Source organism: Leptopilina heterotoma, unplaced genomic scaffold, assembly GCF_015476425.1.
Source record: "Leptopilina heterotoma isolate Lh14 unplaced genomic scaffold, ASM1547642v1 Lhet_65, whole genome shotgun sequence".
NCBI classification, from domain to species: Eukaryota; Metazoa; Arthropoda; class Insecta; order Hymenoptera; family Figitidae; genus Leptopilina; species Leptopilina heterotoma.
The window spans coordinates 2,345,987-2,373,093 of NW_025111152.1; the positions used below are offsets into that span (position 1 = coordinate 2,345,987).

Consider the following 27,107-nt stretch of genomic DNA (forward strand, 5'->3'; position numbering starts at 1 on the left):
ATAATGGAATGACTCTATTATTTTTATATGTATTTGAATTTTTGGAAATATGTAATTGAAAATACTGAAAACATTGAATTTTTAACAATTAGAAGCTAATATTTCAATTATTTTCAAAATTTGCAATTAAAATTCTTCAAAAATTGATTTTTAAAAATTGTAAATAAATACTTGAAATGTTTGGAAGAAAAGTCGAAAAAATTCTCAATTTTCTTAATTTCCCTGACAAAAATTTTTTTCCTGACATTTCCCTGACTTTACTGACAAAAAATTTGTTCCCTGATATTTCCCTGACTTTACTGCCAAAAATTTTGTTTCACTGACATTTCCCTGACTTTACTGACATGTGGCCACCCTGCTAATGATGATGAAGGTTCTACTAAAAATAAAGATCGTAAGAAGAATGTATACCCTAAAAAATATTTAAGTTCTAAGAAAAATACAGATCCTAATGAAAATAAACATCCTTAGAACAATGTATATCCTAAGGGTACATTTTTGAAAAGACCTACATTTGTAGGTAATTACAAAAATATAGATCCTACTAAAAATTACAAAAAGATGTAGGTCAAAATGAAAACAAAACCCTAAGGAAAATATAGATTCTAAGGGAGATGTAGTTCCTAATGAAAATTAAAAGCCCTAACAAGATGTCTCTAATAAAAATTAAGATCCTGAGGAAGATAAAGGACCTAATAAAAATAAGGATTCTAAAGAAGATGTACGTTTTAATTAAAATAAGGATCATAAGAAAGATTTAAGTCGTAATAGAAATTAAGATTCTAAGCAAGATGTTGATCTTAATGAAAATAAAGATCCAAAAGAAGATAAAGTTTCAAATCAAAATAAAGATTCTAAAGAAGATGCAAATTTTGACAAAAATAAAAATCTTAAGGAAGATGCAGGTCGTAATGAAAATGAAGATCGTACAGAAGTTGAAGATTCTAGAAAAAATGTAGGTCCCAATAAAAATAAAGATCCTACACTCTAAATCTGAATTAGCAGAGTACTACTAACAAATAGTAAAATTTTACTAAATGTTAGTGGTTTTCATGGACGACTTTTCCCTTTTTCAATTAGTAGAATTTCACTCATTGTTAATCATCTACTTCACTAAATGAATTAGGAAAGCAGAACTATTTTATCGACTATTAATAAAACAGTTCTACTAATTGTTAGTAAAATTATTACTAAATCATTTAGTGGACGACTTTTCGTCATTTCATCAAATGTGAATACTAATTCAGATTTAAAGATTAAATAATAACAAAAGTCTTAAAGAAGAAGTAAGCCCTAATAAAAATAAAGATTCTAAGAAAAGTATAGATTCTAATGAAAATAAAGATCCTTAGGAAGATGTATATTCTTAAGCAGATGTAGGCTCTAATTAAAGTCCTTACGAATAAGAAGAGCCTAAGATAGTTGTAGCTCTTAATGAAAATAAAGATCCTTAGGAAGATGTATATCTTTAAACAAATGTAGGTTTAAAAAATAGAAGTTAATAAGAAGAACTTCATCTAAGACAGATAAAGATCCTAAAAAAATTAAATTTCTAATAAAGATAAAGGTCTTAATAAAAATAAAGATCCTAAGCAAGCTGTAGGTCCTAATAAAAATTAAGAACCTAAGGAAAATGTAGATCCTAATAAAATTAAAGATTCTAAAAATGAAGGGGTTACAAAAAATATTAATAAGAATTAAGATACTAAAAAACATGAAGGTCCTATTGAAAACGTTTAATTAAACAAAGATGTAAATTCTAACAAAGATGTAAATCCTCTCAAAGACGTTAATTCTCTCAAAGATAGTGGTAAATATAACATTAAGTATCCTGGTGCGTCCACAAAGATAATCTTTAACATAAGCACTAAAAAATTATCAATAATAAGTCCACACGTAGAAAATGTTGATGTTTCTTGAAAAAAAAACCACTAAAAATCCCACCTACACTCTAAATATCCAACAAAAAATCAGTCTTTGATTACAACACCTTAAATCAACAAGTAATTAAATAAATATCAACTCAAATGAAAATTCATCAAAAATATTTGTACAAGAACGAAATATTTTTCATTTCTTGTTGTGGAGTGAATGTACACTTTGCACGAGACAATCGTTTACACTCGTGGAGCCTTGACTGCGTTTTAAATGCACAGCAGGTAGAGAAGGTCTGCAGCGCAAAAATCGGTACAAAGAGTATGCCTTCGCCGCACACTGAGAAACACACTAACAGAAGAGAGCGAGCGAGAGAGAGAAAGAGAAACCAAGAACACTTGATGTAACTGTAAAACTGTACCTATTAGACTCTTTATTTTTCCATTTTGGACTCCATTTAAGCAAAACCTTTTTGAGAAAATCAGTTTCTTTTTGTTCTCTCTAAAGAAGACTAATAAACCTAACATTCCCGAGTTTTCCCCCTGCTTCTTGCAATATTTCACAACCATATTTTATAATCCCTCAAAAGAAGTTGTTTTGTTTTTAGATAAGTAGTGGAAAATGTGACTTGTTTTCAGGTCAATAGAACTACTACCTGAACTTGATCTGTATCATCGGTCCTTATGAAGATACAACAGATGTAACTAATGTTACTTGTCAAAATGGAATTTCCTGTTTAGAAACAAACCAAAATTATCCAAAATACTTAAAAGTCTCTCTAAAGCGAATAACGATTCTATAAATACAACACAAGTTTGTGAAATTTTACAGAACGACAAAAAGCACTATATATTTTTACAATTGGACAAAAAAACGAAACGTGTAAAAGAATAGCACCCGAAGTAATAAAAAAAAGAACGACAAACATTCTCTTAAAAGCAAATGAAAACACAATGAAACACAATTGTCTTGATTTATTTAAAAACTAAATTTTTGTTGCTTCTCCTTTTTTTACGCGACTGAATTGAAAGTAAATTAGCATTTTCCTGTGTATTGTCGAATAGCAAGAGAGAAAAAAAATAATAAGTTTTGCAAAAAGAGAAAAATATTAGAAGTAGAATTATTATTATTATTACTATTATTATTAGTTAATTTGTTAATGAGTTTTCTAATGACAATTATTTTTCTCCAGTTATATAAAAATTTATACTATTTCACACTGTTTCTAAAATATTTAGTCCAACAGTCAACAAATCAAAATTTTTATCCCACGCAGAGAGAATAAATATTTTTGACACAATGTGAAACAATTTGAAAAATTCCTCTTTTCTCATATTGGAGGAATTTTTGTTTTGCCTAGACGGGGGATTATCGTAATGCCCACCAATGGATTTCCATAATTCTTTAGAAAAATGAATTATCGCGGCAGGTAGAATCCCAAAAATCTATCTCTCTTTTTCTCTCTTCAGAAATTTACAAACTTTCGGTTTCTTTAAAACATCCAATAAACATAAATCATTCCTCTAAATGAAGATAGAATTGAATAAATCATTCAAAAATTCTCTTCATAGTAATTTCAAATTATCGCGTATATTAGACTTAAATTTTTTTTCTTTTTTCAGTTTACAACAAAAAAGAAATTTAATATTCTGAATTTATATTACCATTTTACTTGCCATCAATTGAAACAGAACTATTATCAATAATGCATACTAACGATGTTAATTGTTGGTAGTTTTGAAATAACTGTCATCCGTTTAGTTGAACTGTATATTAAATTATTATACTATTCGTGTATGTGAATTAATAAACTTGGTTTATCATTCCAATAAAGTACAATTGCTTGACTTGAAACAATAGTTAAAGTCGGAATTACTGGAAGTTATACTTGAATTTATGAAGTGTATTAGAATTTATGCAATGTAGAGTAAATTACAATTTGTACAGTAAAATTTAGTGCAGAAAACCTACAAATGCCTTGTACTTGAAGTTCACGGAAAAGTCTGAAAACCTTTTTCAAAAATAGGGTCTGAAATCTTAAAAGAAAATGTTTTAAAAGTAGCGTATTTTTAGAGTTAAAACTAGATTTTTAATTAATAAAATTAATAGAATAAAACTAAAAAATAAAAATACCATGCTCTGATGGTTAAAATTCAGTCAAAAATGGTTCTAATGTAAATAGTTTTAGTCAAAAGTAGGATTAATTTTTCCCAAGTTTTAAGGTTTAAAAAGTATTATTCAAAAGTTTTTTACTTTCTAGGTGAATGAAATAAGTGAAATTAGTTAAACTTTTATCACTAAAAAGAAGAAAAAAATAGTTTTTATGCTTAAACTAAAGAAAAAATAATTCTCTATCATTATCCTGACTAAAATAATTTCCTAAATTTCGTTAAGACACCCTAAAGAGGCATTTGTAATTTTCCTAAAATTTCGAACATTCATATAAATACATCTATTTCTCTGCTTGAATATTTAAAAAAATTATTATACAAAACAAATTAAAATTGATGAGATTAAAGACCGCAAAGTTTTCAAAAAAGAAACGTTAAAATGTAATTTTGAATTCGAAAAGCCAAATTAAAATAAAACATCATCGCATTATTTTTTGGTTGTCTTTAAAAACATTGTGTACTTTATTAAAATAGAATATTCAGTTTAGATTTAATTTTTTCAATATCCACAAAATTTTCTTTCGAAAAACAATAGAAATTAAAAGAAAAATATCGTCGTTTCATTTGAACGTTCGAAACTTTAGGAACACAATTTGTAAGTTTTACTACACAGTTCACTGTGTGGCTATGAAGAAAACTTTTGCCAAAAGGATTAACGTTAATTCCAAATTCCCCGGAGGAATTTCGAAAACAAAAAGTACTTTCAACACTAATTAGAATTTGTTTTCCTAATTCAATTCTTACACTTTTTTGTGTGAAAAAATTTATTGAGTACAGGGTGTCTAACAAGGATTGAGAAAAAAATTCCAACTTCTCCCTGACATTTCTTTACTTTTTACTAATTTTATTTTTGCTTTCTTGGGACAAAAATATGGTAACTGACATATTTAACAATAAATTAATATCTAATGATAGAAACAAGCAGTATAAGTCTTTTAAGTTTTGTTAGATTAAACAAATTTTTAATTAACAAAAAATTTTAATTTTTATAGAAATTTAAAGAAATTTCCCTGACTTTGAATGAAATTCTCTGACATTCCTTGACTTTTCCATGACTTCCCTGATTGTTAGACTCCCTGTGAGTAGCATATTCCTCTCATAGTAGAGCATTTACGTTACGTATACGTTTGTAAATTTCTCAAGTAGCACAATAAGATAATTTCCAACAACAGATTTTTTGTCTTTAATTTTCCAAAATGAATGAAAATTTTGTACTTTAGGAAAATTTGTAAACTCTTGACAAAAGTAAATGTTTCTCTTGCAAAATTCTTAAATTATTAGCAATTACGACTTAATCTATTTTTGTATTTCCACAAAAGAGCTCCTGTTTTGTTAATGCTTTCCAGTATCTTTTATTCCATAATTGTAGAGGATAAAAAGTCCGCAACTTTTTTCAAAAACGAAAAAATAATTCCGGCTTCAAATTCATGTTATTTTTTAGCTATTTTAAAAATTTTCCTTTCTGAAAACGTTTGCGGACTTCAGTCTCATGTTTAATGCTCCTAAAGTTCCGAAAGTTCAACTGAACGAAATTTATTTATTTATAAAAATTAAATTTTTATTATACAATAATTTTGCGTTACTATCAAAAAAACTAAAATAAATCCACAATTGTTAATCAACAAAAAAGATTGTATGTATTCGAATATTTAAAGAAATAAGACAGAAGTCCGCAACGTTTTTAAAAACGAAAAATAAGACGATATTTACTATTTTCGCTTAAAATTTTTATTATTTGGATAAGTAAAAGTTCGCGCACATAAAAAGTTATTAAAAAATTTCTTAAAAATTTAGGCACATTAAAATAGGAGATAACTGAACTTGAAAAAAATTCTTTTGTAATTTTTCCGTTCTTAAAAACGTTGCAAACTTTAGCTTCATTTAAAGAAGTATACATAATTATAACTATTATTAAGGTTCCTGAACTTGACATCGATGCTCAGCATCAAAAACTATTTTTTCTTATTTTTAGTGATAACATTTTAACTAATTTCACTTCTTTCATGCACCTAGGAAGTAAAAAACTTTTTAAGAGTACTTTTTAACCGTAAACCTTGGGAAAAATTGAGTGATTTTTTTCGGTTTCGTACAAAAAATATTTTTCGATGTAGAGCATCGATGACAAGTTTAGGAACCTTATTATTAAAACTATGGAAAAAATTAGAACTAAAATAAAAATCTGGCTTTTTTATATATTTTTCTACTTGTTGCGTTATCTGTGAATAATTCATATAAGAAAAAGTTTTGTCAGTTGATCAACGTTCTGGACTTCCGGTAAAAATTAATTCTCAAGTTTCTAAGTGTAAAATTAAAATTTTTATCTATTGCAATCAATAGTTTACGAAATTTTTTAAAAAAATATTTCATTCACTTGAACGTTCAAAACTTGCGAATCATTAATTTTACGGTATAGTTACGATAATAAATCAATTCCACTTTTCATGAATGCCTTCTAATTTTCCACAAATTACGCATATTTCTCCCTCACTGCACCAACGGTTGGTTAATTTATCTCTACTCACATAATAACTCCAGTGATTACAAAAACAATAAAATACACTTTGCAAACAATTCACTTCACCTTCTCTAAAAGCGGCAAAAATCACTTCACTTTCGACACTTTTTACAGAATCCAAAAAGGAAAATTTCTAGATTAAATAAACTGCACTAAAAATTAGAAAAAAGTTTATTAAAATTCAACTGATTTTTTTACAATAGAAGATGCGAGGGAGGGTGAAACGGAAACTAGATGGCGTAACGACTAACCGGGTCCATCCATCCTAATTCGACAAATTCTCCATTTTTTCCAGAGGGGATGGAACAATTTAGAATAAATATTGGTGAAAATTTATTTTAGGGGATTTGAGAAGAAAAAGAAGCGTTGAGAGGGTATATTCACAGGAGAAGTTGAGGTGCGCTCTCCCGTTTGCCAAAAAGAGCCGGTCGAAAATTTCGGGTCGATCCGCGTGCGCTGTGCGACTATCGATTGCATGCCCATTTTCAAAATGGCGAGGGCAAGAACCCTGTACTATCCCAGGATCGCACGCGTGGAATCGACAGCCGGCTCCCCAACAGTGGCGTCGACGAAACAAAAATTTTCGCACAATTCACAAAAGTGAAAATACTCCTAAACAAATGCCAAAATAGAATTCAATTTACGAAAAGTATTTTTCTCAAAAGGCGGGAAAGTTTCGAAGAAGAAGCGTCACACACAAAATGGGAGGGAAAAAAGAACACCTAAGAAATTAATCTTGGTAGTGGTGAATAATTTCTTTTTACAACGAAAAAGAATTCACTTCGACGATGAGAAAAAAGGAGAGAAAGAAAGAAATTTGTCGCGGTGGTTTTTTGTACTCACCTTCACTTGAAAAGCGTCGATCTTGAGTCACTGATGCACCGAAGCACACAGATAATTTTTTTTTTTTTGTAAAAATTATGAACGTATTCCAGAAAGTTGGTTGAACACACAAAATGGGGGTATAAAAAACGTGGTGCAGCTACGAAACAGGGGTTGTATGCTTATTAGCGGAGGGAGTTCGCGAACTCATCCACTTGGCTTGGTAACGCGCGACCGACTGGCGAAGCGAGCGCAACGCGCGGAGGGGAAACGAGGCGGCGGTTGCCAGTGGCGGCGGCGTCTGTCCTTTCCAACTCTTGTGTGTTTTTCGAGTCCGTCAGTCCGTATTTCTTTCCGTCACCGCTTTTTATTAATGCACACCCTTAATAAAAAATTTCTTTCTTTCTCTCTCTTTTTTTCTCTCCTCAATTCTCACTTTTCACACGCACACACAAACAAACTCAACAAAAAAATTAATTTTCACTGTCTCACCTTTATTTTGACGCACTGGTTTTATAAAACACTCTTGAGTCACGACCGACTTGTTTTCCAGTTACTGTGTAATCGTCTCCGCAACAAAAAAAATTAACTTCCCTTTCACCGTGAGCGCGATTCAAAGCACGAGGTGCACGCGAGAACGGCTGAGGAAGAAATGAGCCTCTGGGAAGAGCAAGCCAACAGGAGCGCAGTGGTTGAGCCCGGCACCCCGGGGTGTTCGGGTGGCAACCCTGCCCGAGCGACCTCGTCAGGCAACGGAAGGTGGTATGGGGGTCGAAATTCAGGGCGGGGCCCTTCTTCTAAAGTGTACCTACCTTTGGGTTCTTTGATTCTAAGGATTTTTCTTTCTTTCTTTTTTACCCTTATTTTTCTTCTTGCATTGTGGTGAAAGTAACCTTTTTCCCCTTGATTAAGGCACATCATGCTGCGCTAGAGATTTCGTCATTCATTTGGAGGGTGCACATTTTTAGGAGATTCAGACATCCTAACATGTGTATCCTACAAGTGATGGTAATTAATTTCAAGTGTTGGTTATTAATTAACTAGAATGGTTAATGTTGAAGAACACACTTGCCATTCGTTTAAATAACGGATGACATTAGCCAAAAAGAATTGATAAAGTGTGCCAAAATATCTACCCATTATAATTGTAGATATTCAGTACAATTTGTAATTAACACATGTAACTCATTAGTCTTCAATTTTTTACTAAAATTATCAATACAGAAAAATATACCTACTAATGCAATTTTGAAATTATTTTAAAGATATATGGCTGTTAGTAACTTTAGCAGTTTCTGTCCATTAGGGATCATTCACATATTACGTCACAGGCTTAAGGGGGAGGGGGGTTCTACAGTTTTGTGACGTCCTGTGTAAACATTACCAATTCCTATGCAACAAAATGTGACGTAGGGGGGGAGGGGTTAAAAATTTTCCAAATTTGCGTGACGTAATATATGTAAATGATCCCTTAGTTGTAGTTTTTGAAATCAGAAAACATACAGTGTCTATAAAAAATATTGGTTCTAATAAAAGTTAGGTTTCTAATATCAATGTAGGTCCTAATAATGAAAATAAAGATCCAAAGGAAGATATGAGCCATTCGCTAGAAAAACGACTTAAGTCGACTTAAGCGGTTTTTAAAAATTTTGTTATCAGTGTATTCTAAAAGACATATAGATTACATATATCAAGTTTCTAAAGTTGTGGGTCACTATTTATGAATTAATTGAGGTGTTTAAACTTCCTGGGTCCCGAAATTGAAGCACTTACGCAAACGCGCGTTCACGTCCTCTGCTACCGCGCACAGTGGGAAGAAATGCAGTGTTTTGGACAAAATTCTGCCGACAATACAAATCTTGACCGATTTCAATTTTTTTTTTTTAAATACTAAAGAAGGTTTTTCCTACAAGCCTTCACTGCTATAAATTTGAAATTTTCAAAATTTTTGGATTATTACAAAAGCGAGTAATTTTTTCATTTTGTTAACTAAACTTGTGCATTATAATGTTGATGTTTAATTGAATATTACTATAAAATATATCGTAAGACTTTTTAGAATAATAAATATGTTTTAAAACATTAAAATAAAAGTGTTCTTTCATAAAATACTTAATTTTGTTTCATTTCTATAGTGGTTCGCCGGAAAAACCACTTAAGTCATTTGTTATAAAATAATGTTATTAAAGTAGCAAAACATTGTTTACTCGACCTTCTTTTCTTTTAAAGTATTCTTTGATAATACCTTTGTATTGAGAAAAATGAGCGATATAATTAATACGTAAATTATATTAGTAATTCGTTTCTGAATCTTTAATTTAATTTTTTCGTCAAAAACTTTAGTCGACTTAGGTCGTTTTTCTAGCGAACGGCTCATATATTCCCTACACTCTAAAAAATTAATCTTGATTTGATGCGGATTCCTCTAAATTGAATACTCATATTTTTCTCTTATATATGGTCTGAAAAGTAATAATCTTCACATTAGAGGATTTTTCTTTCACATATTATTTGACAATTATTTTTATGAAATAATAAAAAAAGCAATTCCAGTGTACCAAATTAATTGTTTTAAAAAATCAATATAATTAATGATTAATAATTAATTACTTACATTAATTAATAAATAAATTATTTATTAATTCGTCAAATACATTGAATTCAATGTATTTGACAACAGAACCTTAAAAAATTGTTTTTCTTATTATTAACCAACAAACAATAAAAATATTCTACTTTCAAGTGGATTACTTTTAATCTTAAAAATAAAGGTCCTAAGCAAAATGTATGACCAGATGACAATTGATATCCTAAGGAAAATAAAGATCATAAGGAAGATATAGGTACTAATAAAAGTAATGATCCTAAAAAAGATAAAGATCGTAATTAATATAATGATCCAAAAAAGATAAAGATCCTAATTAAAATAGAGATTCTTAAAAAAATTTCGATCCTAATGAAAATAAAGATCCTAAGGAAGATGTAAGTCCTAATAAAAATTAAGATTATGAAGAATATGTAGATCCTAATGACAATAAAGATCCTAAGGAAGATGTAGGTCCTAATAAAGATAAAGGTTCTAGTTAAAAAAAAGATTCTTTAGTAGATGTATGTCCTCTGAAGCAAATGTAGCTAATAATAAATATTTTTAACCTAAAGAAAGATATAGATTCTAATAAAAATAGAAATTCTGAAGAAAATTTTGATCTTAGTAAAAATAAGGATCCTAAGAAAGATGTAAATTCTAATAAAAATAAAGACATTTAGAAAGATATGCGGCTCCTAATACAAAATGAAGCTCACAAGGAAGATAAAAAGGATCCTAAAGATCCGTAATGAAAATAAAGATTCTAAAGAAGATGTGGGTCCTATAGTAAATATTAAAATCATATAAGTAAACTGCAGATCCTAATGAAATTAAAGATTATAAAGAAGATGTGGGTTCTAATAAATATTAAAATCATATAAGTAAACTGCAGATCCTAATAAAATTAAAGATTCTAAGGAAAATGTAGGTCCCGATAAAAATTAAGATCTTAATCATAATAAAGATCCTAAAGATGATGTGGGTCTTAATAAAAATTAAAATCATAACCTAAGGAAAATGTAAATCCTGATGAAAATAAATACCCTTATAATTATGTATTCCACATTCCACGCCAAACCAACATATCGTCAAAGTTCACATTTTTTATTTGAATCAAACATTTTTTATCTTTTAGTACTACAGTCAGGTCTCGCTAAGTGTCGTCACTGGGAATTTTTTGAGACCGTCTGTCTCAGTAAGTGTCAGTGGCCTAAGCCACGCCCCTTTAATAAAAGTGGCCATTTCATTGGTTTATGTTGCAAACCGGTTTGGGGAAGTCCATTTTTAGCATTGGAGAGGGTAAAAAAAAGTGGGAAAAGTGACACTTGTTGGGTCTTGAACGATGACACTTTGTGAGTCATGACACTTACTGAAAACGACACTTGGCGAGACCTGACTGTAGTTGAAAAAGAGCTTCATGATTTTTTTCAAATTTTTTTACCCAGCCGTTTACAAGATACGAATTTTTCAAACGTTTTGAAAAAAAAATTTTTTTGATTGCTCATAACTTCTACAAATGTGGATCGATTTTAAACTTTCTTATATGAAATTTTTTTGTTTTTTCATGAACTTTTCAAAAATTTTATGAAAAATATTTTTCAAAAATTTTTTACTGCATTTTAAAAAATTTCAAGATTAAAATTTAATTTTTAAATCTGTTTGTATCCTTCGATTTTCTTTAAAAAAATTCCAAAAGAACTACTTCCCTTTACGCAAATTTTAAGCCTTGTCCCGTCGTGTGTATATGATGTTTACTATTTTTTCAGAATTTTTTTAAATTATGGAAATTCAGTATTTACACGGAGAGAAGGGCGTAGTCAGATCAGTTAAATGTACTAAACAGAATAGTCGATTTTGGACTGACTAAACTGGTAGTAGGATTTACTAAACAGGCGTTTAGTCATTGTGACTACTCAGGAAAAAGTTAATTCAACTGCACAGAAAGTCAAATGGACTAAACTGTTTAGTTAAATGTAAAAAAATATATGTATATTGAAATATTGTTTTCTACATTTAATTTTGCAATAATTTCAATAGTAGTAGAAAGTTAACGTGAAATTTTTATATTTTAACAGAAAACAAAAACATAATTATCACAAAAATTTCGAGCAGTTAAGTTGCATATTTTTAAGAGGTTATGTTGATTTTTTCTGTAATCACTACAGAAATTATTTTTCAAATTAAATATAGAAAACTGCATTACTATTGGTAAACAAATGTTTGTCAATAATAGAAGCGTTTTGTTCAATTTCTAACCTCAAAATAAGCACTTCGTGAATATCGAAACTTACCTGCAAACGCATTAGCGCCATTTTGAAAAAACAGTGTACTGCGCAGTGTTCTGTGAGTTTAACTATAAGCATTCAGTGTCTTCGACAACACTGTTTAATAAAATCGACTAAATGAAACTAAATGATGTTTTTTAAATGTAACTGAATATTCAGTTATTATTACTACATACTGACTTACTAAACGTGTTAAGTAGAATTAACTACAACTTTTCTCTCCGTGTACTCATTCATCCGCTGCATTATGCAACAAACTGATTTTACACGATTCAGTTTTGCCTAAACTGAGAGAAATTTCTACATAAAATAGTATTGAAATACTCAACGCGCTTCGCATGCCCTCTGTCGTGAGTTTTTGTTATAAAAACTTAGTGACAGACAGAGGGCATGCAAAGCGCGTTGAGTATTTCAATACTATTTTATGTAGAAATTTCTCTCAGTTTAGGTAAAACTGAATCGTGTAAAATCATTTTGTTGCACAATGCAGCGGCTGAATGAGTAAATACTGAAAATAGTAAAAATCATATACCCACGACGGGACATGGCTTAAAATTTGCGTAAAGGGAAGTAGTTTTTTGGAATTTTTTTAAAGAAAATCGAAGGATACAAACAGATTTAAAAATTAAATTTTAATCTTGAAATTTTTAAAAATGCAGTAAAAAATTTTTGAAAAATATTTTTCATAAAATTTTTGAAAAGTTCATGAAAAAACAAAAAATATTCATATAAGAAAGTTTTAAATCGATCCACATTTGTAGAAGTTATGAGTAATCAAAAAAATTTTTTTTTCAGAACGTAAATTTTTGAAAAATTCGTATCTTGTAAACGGCTGGGTAAAAAAATTTGAAAAAAATCATGAAGCTCTTTTTTAACTGGTACTAAAAGATAAAAAATGTTTGATTCAAATAAAAAATGTGAATTTTGACGATATGTTGGTTTGGCGTGGAATGTCTCATGTCTGTAAGCAAATATTGGTCCGAATAAAGATTAGGTTCTGAATGAACTTAATAGTTAAAGATCCTAATGATAAATGAAGGTCCTAAAGAATATAAGGTTCCACTGAAAAAAAAGATTCTTAGGTAGTTGTCATACTAAAAATTAATCTTCTAAGAAAGATGTCCTGCGAAAACTATGTTCCTAAGGAGGATGAAGTTCATAATAAAAATGAAAATCATAAATAAAATGTATGTTTGATTTTAAAAGTAGGCTCCTAAGGAATATAAAGGTCCTAATGAAAATAATAATCCTAAAGAAGTTGTAGATCCTAATAAAAGAAGACACTTGCCGTTCCTTACAATAACGGATGACAAATTAACAGATAAGTCAAAAAGAATTGATAAACTGTGCCAAAGTAGATCTTCATTATGATTGCAGACATTCAGAACCTCCATTCCCGAATATTATGCTCTTTATAGCACCCGAAGATTAGTTAATGGTTTGTGTTCAACACCTTTAATTCAAAATTATCATCGTTCAAAGGGGTTGACACCACATTCGATATATAGTTTTCCTCTGTGTTGTCATAGTTCGAAAATTGATTATCGAACTTCTCCAAACAAGAATTCCACGCCGATGGTGTGTTACATCTGAACCATTAGATGACTTGGCACAGATGACTAATTGAAAAAAAATCAGCTAATGGAAAAATTACAATACAGAAGTTCGTTAATGCCACGATTTATTTCCCAGTTTTGATTGTATTCATTAAACATTATATTGCTCTTCAATCCCGTGTAGAAATTTACCGTGGAAGTGTATGAGAAACTGTCCAGTTGCGCTAGATTCAATCTAGCAACTAGATGGGAAAAATGGACAGGCTTGAACGAGAGATGTAACGCTAGCAACGTCAAGATTTTGTACAGTTATTTTGTCTAGTCCTTGTCTAGTAAAATAAATCATTCCTAGCCAGTTCCTGGATATTAAAATAAGCAGTTTCTACATACTGGGAATAATTGTTAGGTTTATAAATAATAGAACAATATTTTTCAACTTTACTCTTTTGTTTGTTTAACTTTTAAACAAACAAAAGAGTAATACAAAAGTATTTGTTATTATCACAATTCCTCTTACAATTATTTTTGAAATTAATTGTAACATATTTGGTACATTGGATTTTTTTTTAAAACTTCGCGTGACTTGAATATTTTTGAAAATTAAATGAATGAGGATAAGGGTTCGGCTCATGACAGTCGACACAAGGGTTAATGAACGAAATCTTCACACATCAAAAGTAGACTTTACCAATAGTATGAATTAAATGAGCAATTGCAACATTATTGAAAGACGAGACCCATAGACGAGATAGAGAAGATTGAGCGAACTTACCAAATGATGCAGCGCAAAGGTTGTCCCATAAATGATATTCCTAATGATGGGAACAAACACAATAAAACCAAAATAATTAAAAAGAAGATATTTAATTATCTATAAAGCGCGTTACAACTATGCGTCGAAGCGCAATATGCACACACACACATACACGCGTTATTCCACGTTTACAAAAAGAGATCTCGTAGATCTCTTCGGTGTACGAAGGCACGCTTCTCTCTGATGAGAATTTTCACGTAATCGTCATCGTAACCATAAGGCCATTCGCCTTTGGTCCGATGACACCCGAATTTATAATTCTTTTAACGATCGGTGGTCGCAGTAGCTATCAGGCTAACACCTAGCGCGATAAGTTGTGAATTGGGGAAACAATCAGAAAATGGCATATTTAAAGAAAAGTAAGAAAACGATTTGGATCGTTACAGCTGTAATATATTTAAACTTGTACACTGTCCCTGTTCAAAAATGGAAAACTGAAAACTTTTCACTAGATTTATAAATTTGATTTTATTTTCACAACAAGATAAGTTAGAATTGTTGACTCTTGGTTTCTTTTCATCAAGTACTACGTCAAGAACTGATTTCGTCTGCTAGCTTAGTAGACTCTCAGAGCCACCTTCTCCACGAACTTGTTCTAAATTCTTAAGTCATCGTCTTAGACAGTGCCTAGCTAATTCTTGGACAACCTGCTATACGAACTTGTACTGAATTTTCAATTCAGTATCCTAGACAAATTTTAGCCAGATTCTAGACTGTCTTCATAGCGAAGAAAATAAAGGGGAAAACTGTACATTAACATTTCGGGGCCAGGACAGTTTTTTCAGAATAATTTTCCACGACAAATGCTATCTAGCTGTAGTCTATTTCTAGGAAGGCCACGACAAATTTCTACACGGGATGTACTGCAGTATTGTTTGTTTTGTCTTTTCGTTTTGATTGTTTAGACCCAGGTGGTCATAGAGAAAAACCTTGCAGATGGTGTTCGATAAATGCCTGACAAAGTGTGTTACACAAAGATCGTAGTAAAGAAGATCTTCTACTTCCTTTCACCATTACAGAAGATGCTTAGAACCAAAGAGATTATTTAGCACATTTTGATTAATGTATCCATTAATGATAACGAATAGCAACTGCAGATTCATTTTCTTTCACATTAGCCTGAAGAATTATTTTCTTTCACATTAGCTAAAGAATTATTTTCTTCCATATTAGCTACATTATCAATGTCATGATACTATGAAAAAGCGCATTTTTTTGCTAAATTGTCAACGTCATGATGTTCTTTGTGAAAAATCATGTGCGCTCAATTATCAACGTCATGATGTTCTTTATGAAAAATCGTATGAGCTATATTACCAACATCGGGATCACGGAAAATACAAAATCTGAAACCGTTTACATATTAAAACGAAAATTATTAAAACATATTCTTAAATTTAAAACTAGGTTAAGTCAATTTTAGGACTTCAAATCATAATCTTTTAATAAAAATCCCTGACTTTTTCCTGAATATCCCTGTGTCAGAATATATGTTTATTATAGTTATAATAGTATTAAAATTACATTCCGATTCATATTTTATTTTTATGAAAGAAAATTTTGAATTAAACATTTTTAAATTGTATTATTTTTAAAATTGCTAATTTTATTAAAAAAATTAAGTAATTAGTTAGCGCGCGAATTGTTGTTAGTTTTAGTCAAAAGTGTTTGTTCAACATAATCATTGATAAAGCTCGACAATGTCAAGACTCTTTTTGATAATGAAATTTCGGTTTGCAGGGAAAAGTTTGCGAAAATATTACGACAGGCACCTATGAACAAAAGTTTCCACGCGTCTTAAAGTTCGTTGAGTCAAAATCTTTATTACCGAATCAAAATAAAATACCCAGTCTATTAGTCACTTGGGAAAGGTCATCATTCTGCAAAAGCTATAATTATAATGCACAAGAATATATAGATAATTAGCAATCTAATATCACACTCGTGCGTGAATAACTCCAAACCGAACGTAATTATCTATAATTTACTACCAACATTTCAGATTCATATAAATTATGAATAAACTTTTTTTACTTTTCGTTCTTATTCTCATCGCAGATAAAAGTGAATTTTCACAAAAGAATAACCGTTATTCTATAAAAAAGTTATTCAATAATTCTCATTCAGAAAAGGTCACTGTCATCGATTTACAACGAAAATGTCATTTCGGAATTAAATTTTCAATAGCAGAGAGATGTGGAAATAAAATAAGAGTAATCTCTAATGAGATTATTCTCGTATAGAACATAATGTAGAATCTAATATAGAATCTAGTATAGAATATAGTATGGAACATAGTATAGAATATAGTGTAAAATATAGTAAAGAAAATAGTATTCTACGTACAGAAACACATGACGGATGAAGTTCAATTATTCAACGGCTCTTCTTAAATATAGTCATGAACGTCATGAAGGAACAACTGACATTCATCAAATATAAATAAAGATTGTCCACATATATTAAATATCTTTCATTTAGAAAAATTGACATCAATTAAAATTCTCCCTTGAGATACACACATAATGACAAGCAGTCAAACAATGATTGAAAGAAAAATTTGTCTATTGAATTATTCCAATGGACTTTATATATATAAAGAAAGAGATATGAGGGTGTAAAAATTACTGGAGTTTTTGTCAAACCAGTATCTGTATATATCGATCGATATTGTGACTTAAATTGACTGTTAAGTGCCGTGGGAGCTGTTGCCTAAAATTGATGGGGTGTCATGTATGGGAAATAACCCTCATGTATTATATACCCTTCCATCTAGAATTTTAATAATTCCACGTTTTTACAAAATCAACGAAAATCGGATTTTGCAGTCGTTAACTGCTAAAAAATATTCAAAGCATAGCATAGAGGGTATAGATTATAGAATCACCGAAAAAAAATATTTTTGTTTTAAGCGGATTCCTCTTATTTTAATGCATATTTTCCTCTTGCATATGGCTCAAAAATAATCCTCTTAAAATAAGAGGAAAATACTCTTCGATTAAGAGTCATATTCTTGATTCAAGAGGATTTTTGCAAGAGGAATTTTCCTCTCAAAACAAGAATTATTTTTTTTCAGTGTAGGCTTCGTATACTCATTTACTAAACCTACTATTTACTATTTTTTTACGTTATGCTACAATTGAAGGGCTGGCTGCAATAAGGGGACGAACGCGAGACTTGGAAGGGATACTACCAGTTGGGTAGAAGTGACAAGCCTAGAGCCGCTCACTGCTACCTGACTGGTATTATCCCTTTCAACCACGAGTTCGTCCCCTTATTGCAGCCAGCCCTTCAATTTTGGTACTTTTTTTAGATTTCAGCCACTACACTGTAAAAAAGACGTCTCAAAATGAGTCGTTAGAGAGACACAAAACAAGAAATGCATCTTATTTTGAGACGTTTAAGGTGACTAAGTTACGTATCCATCTCATTTTGAGACATTTTGTCCGAAATTATTTTTACAGTGTAAAAGATACTATTTCTGTTTTTTTTAGAATTTCCACTACTTTAAATTCGCTAATACTGCAGAAATCAAAAACAATTCTCAAAAATTATAATCCAATTCTTTAAAACGATTCAATTATTTTTAAAAAATATTCGAAATTCAATTATTTTCAATATCTAGTATTATCATAAAATTTCACAAAAGAATTCAATTATTTAAAATGATAAAATTCATCCAAAATTCAATTATTTTCATAAATAATAAAATTTTCACGCAGGAATAACAATCAATTTAGAATAGCATTTTCAAAATTTCAAAAAAATCAATTATTTAACAAAATTTATATACAATTCTTCACAATAATTCAATTTCTTTTACTAATAATAACATTTTTCATGGAAATTCAATTTTTTTAAAAAATTCTTGATAAAATTCTAAGCAAGAATTCAATTATCTTCCTAAATAATAAAACTCATCGAAGAATTTCAATTATTTTGAATACTATTCTAAATTAATTAATCGAAAAATTCAATTATTTTCACAAATAAAGGTTTCCGCAAGAATTCAATTCTTTAAAATAAAATTTCCATAATCTTTAATATATTTCGAAAAAAATAATTATTTAAAACAATGATTATAAAATTCTTATGAAGAAGTCAATTATTTTAAAAAATAACAAAATTTTTCAAAGAAATTCAATTCTTTTAAAACATTTTAATAAAATTTTTCACAATAACTCAATTATTTATTTATTTATTTATTTATTTAAGTAGTAAACGGGTCTAAGCCCTTTCGTACAAAGTATAATTTTATTGCACTAAGCAAAAATACTAAATATTATCAAATATAAAACATAAGTGGATGGAATTTAAAACTTATTTTCATAAATAATAAAATACTTTTTAGGAATTCAATTATTTTCAAAAAAATTTAATAAAACACTACTCAGACTTTCAGTTATTGTCAAAAATTTTAATAGAATTCTTTGTACAATTTAATTATTGTTGAAAACTTTTTGCAATTGCAATTCAATATGATTATCAATATCTAAGGGAGATTGGGGAATTGTAGGCCATACATTTTTTAGCTCAATATCTTACACACCAATTTTTTTTTTTATTTTAAAATTGTTCGTGTCAGTAGGAGGTATAAACTAACATATATCATATGTGGACGTCCACATGAAAAGGGCCCATATTGTCGGTTCTAGTTTTCGAGATAATCCCAATTTAGTAATTTTGGAGCAAAATCTTAATTTTTTTTTTATTTTTTATTATCAATCTACATGTTTTGATAAGTCGAATCATGCGGTTTTCATTAATTTATCGATAATTTAACTGTTTGATTTCATTGGTTCTTTAGAAAAATGAGAAGGGCCCTTTTTGTCGGTCATTTGCAAAATTAATCCGTATTTTAAAAATGGAGGTGTGGAAAAATTTAAAACCTCTTGATTTTTTATCTTTAAGGTGTCCTGGACTGTAAACAATTCTTATCTGAATAACTTCCCAGAAGAACCAGAGATATTGATGTTAGAGTCTTTTTTTCGTAATTGTCGAAATGAAAATTTGGATATTGCGTCAATTTTTTCACAATAGAGACTGTCAAAAAATTTTAAATAAGTTTAATATCTATTCTTTTTCTTCAAATGACACAATAAAATTGTATCTAATCATTAATCTTGTAAAAAAATTGTTTTTTAATAGAAAAACTGTCCTTTTTAGAAAAGGGCCCATATTGTCGGTTTTTAAATTAATTAATTAATTAAGGGGAGGGGGTGGTTTAAAAAATTTAAAACCTGTTGGTTTGTTATCTTCAAGGTGCCCTGAACTGGAAACAATTCTTATCTGAATAACTTCCAAGAAGAACCAGAGATACAACAATTAGTTGGTATCGCAATCTTTAATTCCGTTTTTCTCGAAATGAGGTTTTTGGCGTTCTAAACTTTGAAATTCCGTATCTCAGCGAATTTTTAACTAAAAAAGTTCTAAGACCACTCAAAATTTTCCAAATTTTGCCAGGAATACGCCCATATAGATAACTCCAATAGTGCCAAAATGGGCCCTTTTCATGTGGACGTCCACAATAGTCAGTTTCCCAAAATTATCACTTACCTTAAAGAAATTTAAGTTTTACCAAAAAGTGCAATTTTATGATTTTTAAAAATGTTGGGGAATTGTGGGCCACTGCCTAAATTGAGTTTAAAATAAAAAATAACGATGAAATATATTTATTAAATGGTTAGAAATAGTAAAAATGTTATAAATGTTTAATTATTAGTTTAAAATTAGAAAAGAAAAAGTAAGAAAATGAAATTAATCGGAATCACAATTTGGACAAGTAAAATATGCTTCATTAATTATTACAAATTTTTAAGTAAACATCTTTATCGCATGAATCACAATGAATCGAATTGTTTTTGTTGAATTACTATATAGCTATGAGTGATTTTAATATGTACTTGCATTGTGCAATTAAATCGCCAAAAACAAGCAATAAATACTTCCATAAAAAAAGTGTCCCACAATTCCCCAAAGCTTCATTTTACAAAAAGCTTTGTATTATTTATTCATTTCAATTTGATGCAAAATTTCTTTTTGGAGTCAAAGTATACCAATGCCACACAATAATTAAAAAAATATTATCCATAGTTTATTCTTGAAAATCCTTGTAAAAACAATAAAAACATGAAGGCCCAAAATAAATATTTGAATGCAACTTTTCAGGTGATTTTTGTTTTCGTTTTATAGGTAATTGTAAAGCGTTGTAAAGTCATAAAATGATAATGAAAAATTTACTTTACACGAACAAAAGAAAATAAAAAAATATTGGATGATCAAACTTATAAATATTATTAAATAATTGAGGTGACCCACGATTCCCCAATCTCCCCTACTATTTTCATAAAATTTCCAAATAGAATTCAATTATTTAAAAATATATTGCAAAAATCTTCGTAAGAATTCAATTCTTTTCGTGAACAATAAAAATTTCTCAGGAATTCAATTATTTAAATTAGAATTTCCATAAAATTAGTCGTAAGAAATCAATTATTTAAAAATTGTTATAAAATTATTCGCAAGAATTAAATTATTTTTCTAAATATTTAAATTCTTTCATGAATAATAAAATTCGTTGCAGCAATTCAAGTTATTAGCGGGATGAGAAAGAAGTAAATATTTTTGATGAAAATTAGGAAAAAGTCAGGAAAATAAAATATAGAATGGGATTTTTGTCAGTTTTGTGAAGTGTCTAAAACGAGTTTTTTTGGTCGTCAAGTTTAATTTTTCGATAGCTACTTTTTTAGTACTTTTTTTAGTTTGAAAGCTACTTTTTGCTACCTTTTTAAAATTAATTATCAAGTACGAAGTCTGTTTATGCGATTATTCTGAAGAAAGGAAGTATCAGTTTTGATTTTAATGATTATGGAGTTTAAAGTAGTGCAAGTTGTGTAAAAAAATATTGCTTATTTTAGTGAAACAGATCTAAAACAGTAAAAAGATTTTCCTATGTGGCTAGATTTAATGAATCAAGAACCAAGTAACTAAAACTAATTAACAAAAAAGTGTAACCAATCACCAATTTTTCCTAACAACCATTTCTATAGAGAAACTTTTCGGCCCTTTGAATTTTTAAACTTCTCTTCTCTTTCATCTAAAACATCGATCAACTTGATTCCTTCAGTTCCGAGTTTTTCATGCATAATCAAAAATTTATATTTTTAACAAAAGATAAATTGTTCTAACGGTACATTTTCTATATGTGACGCTCCACGAGAAAAGGGACCTTATTTACTCTTGTCATAAGGTCCCTTTGGGGCCGTACACATAATACGTCACGCGGCTAGGGGGAGGGAGGGGGTCTAAGAATTGTGACTAAGTGTGACATGGGGGAGGGAGGGGGGAATCTTTTAAATTCAAAGATTATAAGAAATTATATGTGACAATGTCACTTTTTCTATATAAAACAAGTTAAAAATGCTGTAAACTATTTAATATCTATCACGTACCTGTTTAACATCTATTGGTATATTATTTATAATATGATAAATAATATATTCTCTTAATTTGAATCAGTTAAAAATCATGGTTTTTACTGACAATCAGCAGTGACTGACTTTTTGCTTCTGAATCAGTTAAAAATAACTGAAAAATTATCCACAAAACACCGAAATTTTTCTAAATATTGTATATTAAAGATTTGCTTGCATAATTTGAAAAATTTACTTGCAAAGTTTATTTTAAAATTGTGTAGGGTCAATTGGGGGTAAATGTAAACAAGGGGTAAATGTAAACAGTAGATGTTTCAGCTAAATTTACAAATTTAAAAATAAGTACGACGTCAATATTTTTACCTCAGCTCACCTACAAGATGTTTTGAGTATTGCCAATATTTTATTTTGACAATTGGCAATGCCATAGTGTAAGTTATTTTTTAATGCAAAAATGATTGAAAATCAAAATTTTACTGTTTCAGTATTTTGTCTCGCATTTTCATAAAAATAAATTTAAAAATCAAACAAAAATATGTCATTCTTCCTTATTAATGCCCCTAATTAATTCAGGTGCATCAATATTTTTTTGTACCTCATAAAATTTTTCTAGGTAACACTAGCAACAAGTTCATGCAAAAGAAATTCGTCCGTTTTACCTAACAAAAAAAACTAAGTTTTTTGGTGAAAGATACATATTCCGTTTACATTTACCCTAATTGACCCTAAAGATTTAAATTTCTCACTCCAATAAATGTCTATCGTCAAATTTTCTTAAAAATATAGCTTGAAAGTTTACTGAACATTTGAATTACATTTTCGACTATTATACTTTCGTGAAAATCTTCCTGAAAATTTAACTTAAATTTTTGGGAAAGTTTCCCGCTAAACATTTATTGAAGTGGGATATTTAAATCTTTACACAATCTTCACTAAACTTTGCATTTAAATATTTCGAAGCTTGCGAGTAAATCTTTAATAAATTGTTAGAACAGTTTCGGTGCTATGTAGGTAGTTAAACGTGACTAATTTGAATTAATAAAAAAAAATTGTATTAAAACATCAATTATTTTTAACTAATTGTCAGAAAAAATATTACTATTTGAATTAGTGTCTGATTTTTTGCTTTTAAATCAGTTATTTTTAACTGATTCAATAATTTAGAGTGTATAGGATATAATATATAATGTCCAATGTATAAAATTTACAGTGAAATTTACGTGTGTGACGTGACGTAGGGGAAGGGGGGGTTCAAGATTTGTGACGAAGTGTGACATAGGGGGAGGGAGGGGTTAAAAATGGTCAAAAATCGCGTGACGTATTATGTGTACGGCCCCTTTTCTCGTGGAGCGTCACATATATACTTTTGTACTTTATCTGACTTTTGATTTTTTTGTTCTCTAAAAAAAGTAAAAAATGTAGGTTCGTACACTGAAAAACTGGTATCTCACTCGTGTCTCAAAATGAGTTGTTTTAAGTGTTTAAATCATTGAGATACAAAATCTGTTTTATATTGAGACATTTAATTTCATCTCGTGTCTCATTTTAAAACATTAAAGGTGACTCAATGCGTATAAGACACATAAAATGTCTTCTTACTGTGAGATGGATACTCGAAACACATTTCGTGTCTCAAAATGCAGTGTTAAATGTGTGAGACACTTTGTAACGTCTTAAAATGAGACACATACATGTTTCAAATATGTGGACACAAGACATCTCAAGTGTTTCAAATATGGGACAAAACGTCTCAAAATGAGACACTTGTTTTTGCAGTGTAGTATTTTTACCATCAGGGCATCGATTAATAGAGGTAGGTTATCGGTATGCAACTTAATGTCTAATGGGGTATTCTTCAACGTCCAAATACCGCGATGATAATGACAGAGTATTTTACTGAGATTACTTTGTATTAAAAATAATTTCCAACTCTATTTTCGGTCCAAGTTCTTTTTTCTTTAGAAAAAAAACTATTTTCAGCGTAACCGCAAATAATTTAATGTGCGATTATTTTTTTTTACTAAAAAGAAAAACTACAAGTCTGTAGTGCTGACGACAATAATTTCCAGCATATTGTCGGATTCCCTTCTTACTATGGAAGACTCTCTGACTCTAGGGACTTGAAAGACGATCGCATTTTTTTGTCGAAGATGCACAAGACCTGGAAATGTAGGGCGGTGCTGAAAGGGTCGTTAAGAAAAGCATTTCAATCTCTGCGTGATGAACGAGAAGATAGAGTGCAATATAAAAAAAGAGGGAGCATTTTATCAAAAAATAAATAAATAAAAAGTCTGATAATATTTGAATTGATTTGAAAAGAGAATTATTCAACAACTAGAAATACAAACAAAAATAATCAATAAAATAAAATTGAACAAACATACAAATACAATATATGTATACAATCAAGGTTGCCACAGAAATTTAATTTTGTTTTTCCTTGACTTTTCCCTGATTTCCAGACGAAATTTTCAATTTTTCCCTGATCATAAGAATATTCTGATTCACTCTCAAAACCAGGGTGTCTAATAAAATTGGAAAGGTCAATTCCCTGACTTTCCATGACTTTTCCATGACATCCTTAAAAGGATTCCCTGACATATTACTAAATATAGATAACTCAATATATATTATTAACTAGCAAGTAAATTAAAGAAGAATACGAATATTTATTAATTAGATTAAAAATAAGCGACAATTGAGGCTCCGGATCTTAAAAGGGCACTTGCACCATTGATTTTAAATGGCAAAAGTGCTCTTTTAAGATCTGGAGACTCAATTAAGACTTATATAACTCGCTTTATTAATTTAATACAAATAAAATAAAGATATTTGCACACTGAAAAAAATTAAAGGCAGAATGTGCTTTTTACTAAGGTAATTTTTGCCTAAGTACAAAAGCAATACACGAAAAGCAATTGTTTCTTTTAAAAAAGGCAATTTTTGCCTTCCCAGGCGCGAAAGACCAATGCTGACGATGGATTGAAGCTTGATTCAGTCTTGAACGCCCAGCGTGGGTAACCCAGTGTTGAAGCAGTCTTTATATCACTGTCACTCAATATTGATTCAGCATTGGACACCAATGTTCGTCCCATGCTCTATTCAAGACTCGGTCAATCTTCGTGAGTGAAGCTTGAATATCTAATCTTAATTCAATTCTGAATCAATCTTGACAGTTTATTTATTGACGTGTGCATTTAAAAATATCAAATATAAATATTTATAAATTATTTAATATTAAAATATTTTTTATGATAATTTTATATACTATTTAAAAATTATTATTATTAAGATATCAATTGGTAAATAAATATTAATATTTATTTAGTATATAATATTTATATTAATTAATAATAATAATAATTATATATTATTATTATAATAAGAATAATAATAATTATTATTATTATTATATTATTTATTATTATTATTAATTATATAAGATTCATATAAATAAAGTTAAATTATATATTATTATTTTTTTCTTGCTCAGTGTCAAATTATTGTTTTCAAAGTCCAAGAGTTTCGTTTGTCTGAAAAATGTTCAGTAAAAAAAATGTTTATCAGGGTGTAATAAATATTTATGCCTAGTAGTTTCACACTAGGATTAACTGTTTAGTAAATATGTATTATCAAAAAACTATTTTTTGTCAAACGCGTGCGATTAAACACAAATAACCTTGAGACTTTAGCATTGCCAACTTAAGAGTTTAACGTATGTGTTGAGTTGGTAATGCTGGAGTCTCAAGGTTATTTGTGTTTAGCTGCGCGTGTTTGCCAAAAAATAGTTTTTTGATAATATTTACTAAACAGTTAATCCTAGTGTTATAATAATATAATTATAATAATAGTAACTTAATGCCATTAAATTAACAAACGCATATAATATGAATAAAAATAATAACAATAATATTCATTACTATTATAATTATAATTATTACTATTATTATTATTATTATATACAATTCATATATCCATATTATATTGAATGAGCGCGAGAGACGCGTAAATTTGGGAACAGTGGAAGCAGCCTTATTTCAGTCCTGCATTATAGGGTTCCGCAGCATTGATTGAACATTGAACGCCAATCTTCAACAAGGACTGGAGCGTCAGTCTTAAATAAGTGTTACATTATGGCTAGAAGCAACCTTGCTTCCGCCGTCCCACCGAGGCTTGATCAATGTTGACCAAGCCTCAACGAAGCTTTCGTAAAGCCTGAACCCAGCGTCAGTTCTCACTTGGGTTAGTTAATAAAGTAACAAATTCTTGTCATTTATCAAATAAATTGTTTACATATGTCAAATCGAATTTTATAATTAATTAAAATAATGGGTACTAAAGGAAGAAATTTATTACTGAAATGGAATCGAGAAAATTTTTTTGAAATATTTAAAGGTACTAATTTCATTTGTTTAATAAAATTGCTTGCGCATAAAACTAGACTAGTTTGGTTATAAAGTTCACACATGCATATCTGTTATTGAAATTGATAAAGTAGTTCTATTATTTTCTTTATTTAATTGAAGTAAAATATTATTTATATAATAATAAAAATAAGAGTTCCTTTTCACTCATACTGTAAATATAATTAATAAAAAGGTTAAACATAATTATTTCATATCGTATTTTCTAAATATTCAAATAAAAATTGCCTTAGTAAAAAGCACATTCTTCGTATTATTTGTTTTAGTGCACTTTAAATGCCTTTTAATGTAACGGAGGCTTTAATAAACAAAATAAATTGTTCAACAATAAACGCTTTAACAAATATATATCTAGTTCATTGATATTGAACTATTTACATAAACCGAAAATAATTTTTATATATCAAACTTTTATAGAATACTTTTTTTTATTTTATAATTAAACTCTTTTTAGAGCCTCTATCTCTTCATCTATGAAAACTGTTTCTTGCATCGCATCACTAAATACTTTTTTTTTCTTCATTTCCAGTTCTTTTAATTTTTTAGAAACTTTCTTTTTTGATTCTTTATCAGCTTCATCTCTTTCTTTTTTTTTATTTTCCTTAGAAAGTTCTTCTCTATATCA

At 29.1% G+C, this 27,107-nt stretch overlaps 1 protein-coding gene across 3 annotated transcripts in view; it reads right to left on the minus strand.

The window, feature by feature from the left end:
* The window catches only part of LOC122510006 (A-kinase anchor protein 200), a 418,778-nt gene that overhangs the window by 106,591 nt on the left and 285,080 nt on the right, over window positions 1–27,107 (minus strand). Inside the window, exon 1 of one of the 3 annotated variants that reach the window (XM_043624385.1) lies at window positions 7,876–8,024. The exons of 1 other annotated variant lie outside the window; for it this stretch is intronic. The gene's annotated coding sequence lies outside the window, so the exon portion shown is untranslated. Of the gene's footprint in view, window positions 1–7,404; window positions 7,821–7,875; window positions 8,025–27,107 lie in introns of those variants that run through there. One more of the 3 variants, XM_043624384.1, reaches the window with a different exon arrangement.